Source organism: Apodemus sylvaticus, chromosome 12 (assembly GCF_947179515.1).
Source record: "Apodemus sylvaticus chromosome 12, mApoSyl1.1, whole genome shotgun sequence".
Classification (NCBI taxonomy): Eukaryota; Metazoa; Chordata; class Mammalia; order Rodentia; family Muridae; genus Apodemus; species Apodemus sylvaticus.
In genome coordinates this window covers 88,191,388-88,194,990 of record NC_067483.1, presented here as the reverse complement: position 1 = coordinate 88,194,990, position 3,603 = coordinate 88,191,388, and the positions used below count along the sequence as shown (strand labels likewise).

At 55.0% G+C, this 3,603-nt stretch overlaps 1 long non-coding RNA gene across 1 annotated transcript; it reads right to left on the bottom strand.

Moving 5' to 3' along the window:
- Window positions 1-312: 312 nt before the first annotated feature.
- Window positions 313-2,757, bottom strand: LOC127697417 (uncharacterized). Its single transcript, XR_007980462.1, has 2 exons — window positions 2,639-2,757; window positions 313-2,527 (listed from the first exon to the last, which is right to left on the bottom strand). It is a non-coding gene; the product is annotated as an uncharacterized LOC127697417 (long non-coding RNA).
- Window positions 2,758-3,603: the final 846 nt, after the last annotated feature.

The following is a 3,603-nucleotide window of genomic DNA, read 5'->3' as shown; positions in this document are numbered from 1 at the left end:
TTCCTCTGTGAGCCTCTGTGTGCGGCTGGCTTGCTCAATCCCAACCACCCGGTCCCAACCCTAAACACTTCCACAAGCTCTGTCCTGCTCTGTCCTCCTGCCTTGCTTCCTTGAGCTTCATGGCCATCTGCCCACCGCGTGTATTTCAATTCTGATCTTTTTTCAAGTTCTGGGAAAGAGGATTTTTGTGTTTGCTTTGTAGCGATAATTTGTTTAAGTCAAGGGCTCAGTACCTGGCTGACCTTAAACTGTGGAGATTCTCTTGCCTGTGCCTCCAGAGTGCTGGGATTACAAACTTGCTACCACATCAGCTTCAGTAAATATTTTTAATGAGTGATGACTTTCAGGTGGGAAAAACAGGGTTCGGGAACTCCAGCCACTCACCGGAAGTGAGCAGCCTGCGTGGGCACTGGGACCCGACTATTCGCAAGGTGCAGGCAGGGACTGGCCACACAGCGCCCAAGCGGCCGGCCGATGGGACGCTTCCTGATCTGTCTCTCTTGGGAAAGAGAGAGGCGGCTTTGGCTACAGCTGTTTCTGGGCCAGGTAATCCTGGAGAAAGCAATGACACGCACCTATGGGCCTCAGCTGCAGAGTTGTTTGGGTGCTGCTAAGTGACCAAAGGTCCGCGTCCCCGAAGCCGATCCGGAGGAGGAGCTGCGGCCGGAGCTTGCGGGCGGGCGGGGTGGCTCAGGGCGTGCCCGCTCCCGGGGGCCAGGCCAGTTGGATGTCGCGGCTCCAATGCTGGGGACCTAGTTTACAAAGGCGAGCCCGGCCCTGCCCCGCCCCGCGGCGTCTGTGACCTGCCCACCGAGTGGGTCCCCACCAATGAACCACAGTCCTCGTGAGCCGCGGCTCCCTGGGTCCCAAATGTCCCCGGCTCCTGTGGGTCCCAGACTCTCCGGTCGCCTGCCCCGGCGGACAAGGAGGGGTCATCTACCGCGAAGACGAAAATCTTTCCAGGAAGTTTGTACCTATTAATATTACAGTTCTTGGCAGCAGCTCTCCGCGCGGGGCGGGGGCAGGGCAGACCCTGCGGCTGCTTCTACAGTCGCTTGTCCGCCTCTGGCCCGAGGCAAGGGGCGAAGGGGCAGCTCTAGGTCCCCACGCCCGCGGCGGGGGCAGGACCTGCTCCGACGCTCAAGGCGCCAGAGCCCAGCGGCTTGCCCGCGAGCAGCGCGCGGTGGGACCCGGAGGATCCCGAGGCCAAGACGCAAACCACGAGCTAGGACTCGGGAGGGGTAAGGGAGAGGGAGGAGAGGGATCCGTGCATTGGTTACCAGAGGCCGCTAGGCCGCGCAGCTCCCCCAAAAGAAAGCTGGTCCCGGAAGCAGGCATCCTCCTGCAGTGGGAGACCGCGAACCTCGGGGCCCTGTAGAGGTTGGGACCCTGGTTCTGACCTTGCTGTGGTTGCACAGTCGCAAGGCGCTGCAGCAGAAAGTTGATACTTGAAAGCTTGTGGCCTCCTCGCCATCACCTTGCAGGACTGTCATCATCTCTAGTCACAAACACAGAAATTAGAGGTCGGAGTGCGCACTGCAAGGCCTGGTGTGTACAACAGGATCTCTTAGGAGGAAGGGCAGCTGTTTTCCTGCAGTAGCGGCCCAGGAATCACATGACCCGCAGCTGGCTGGATTTGCAGAAGTTCCTTGGGGCAGAAGTGCCAGATCATTCTTTCTCTCGGGTCACATATGGTACATAGGTCACTTTGCAGAACCTGAATTTATAACACTTCTGGGTGTTTATGTAGATAAGCAGTGACTTAGCCTGCCCTGAAGTGTAGGCTTCTGACCTGCCCACCTGAACGCCTCACGTGCTAACTGACCAGAGGATGAATTAAAGTCCCTATGTCACACTGCCTCTTCCTCAGAATTCTAGAGTCCTTTGCAGGGCGCTACGCTAATCTTCCTGCCATGGATGATCACCCCTACTCCATCCGGCTCGGCATGGAGGGCCCTGCCCGCAAGTCCCCAGTACTGAGACCCGGAAGGACAAAGGTAAAGTATTTCATAATGTCCCCCCTTCCAGCCTTCAGGGTCTCTTGAAGCCCAGGACCCATGTGTTTCTCCCAGATAACTTCCACTAGTGGGCTTGACTGGAGGCTGAGACAGAATCTGGCGTCTTAAGGTAGAGCTCGCCAACTAGATAGCCTTCCCTTAGCCCTTGGGGAAGAGGGGGAATCCTCAAAGACAAATCCAAAATGGAGCGTGAGGCCCAGCAGTGGTGGCCTCTCTTTTGCCTCCTTGAGATGCCTCTTGTGGAGACCTCGCCTGAGCATCCCAGCCGCTCCCAGGAGATACATTCTGGAAACAAACGTGAGCCCCCAAGCACAGCTGCCTTCCGCTTTCAGCCTTGTCCAAAGCATTTGGCTTCTGTTTTCCTCTACACCCAGAAGGTACCCAGAGAGGGAGACAGTCCTGTGAGACAAACGCTCTGGATTCAGCTCCGGTGGGCCAGGCACCCATCACATTCCCTTTGGGCTGCAGAAAGCTGTGAGGTCGCCTGGCCTCCTCGCCTTGCACAGATCCTGGAACAAAGATCGGTAGCGTCAGCTATTTTAATGCAGAGCTCTGCACACAATCCTTGCTAAAAATAAACACAAAGGAAAGCCCCAAAGCAGCTAAGCCTATTTTCATACCTTTTATTTTTTTTCTTGCTCACGGCTCTTTTGTCTTCTTGCTACTTGGTTGCTGATTTTCTCTCTGGGCCCATCATGAACGTGGCCATGGCGCTGTTCCAAGTCCTGAACACGCAGCCATGGACAGAAACAGAGGGGAGAGAGGGGAACTCTAAGGACCATTTCTTTGAGTGTAATTTACATAAGTGAGGGGGGTGCAAGTGGTGGCACACGCCTTTAATCCCAGCACTGGGGAGGCAGAGGCAGGCAGATTTCTGAGTTCGAGGACAGCCAGAAACCCTGTCTCCAGAAACAAAACAAAAAAGTAATTTACATAAGTGGGATGATGGATCCCCTTCAGAGACATGGGGGGGGTCTTAAGGGGGAAGACTCCCCTCCCACTGTACAGCCATTCTACAGGGAAAGGAAGGGAGTTTTGAAAAGCACCAGATGGGCTGGAGAGATGGCTCAGCAGTTAAGAGGACTGACTGCTCTTCTGAAGGTCCTAAGTTCAAATCCCAGCAACCACATGGTGGCTCACAACCATCTGTAATGGGATCTGACGCCGTCTTCTGGTGTGTCTGAAGACAGCTACAGTGTACTTAGATATAATAATAAATAAATCTTTGAAAAGAGAAAGAAAAGGATAGCCGGGCAGTGGTGGCACACAACTTTAGTCCCAGCACTCGGGAGGCAGAGGCAGGCGGATTTCTGAGTTTGAGAGGCCAGCCTGGTCTACAGAGTGAGTTCCAGGACAGCCAGGGCTACACAGAGAAACCCTGTCAAGAAAAGAAAAGAGAAAAGAAAAGAAGAAAAGCACCAGAAAGGGTTAGTGGATGGGGAGGCCTCAGCCCACAGCAGAGAACAAGGCTGTCACTCTGGCCCCTGGGGGCATCACCTCATCACTTAGATAGGAAGAGATGACAGATGTCTGCGAGGAGGATATCTCGACTGGAACCAGAGCCCTCTCTTTCTGGGGACGATCT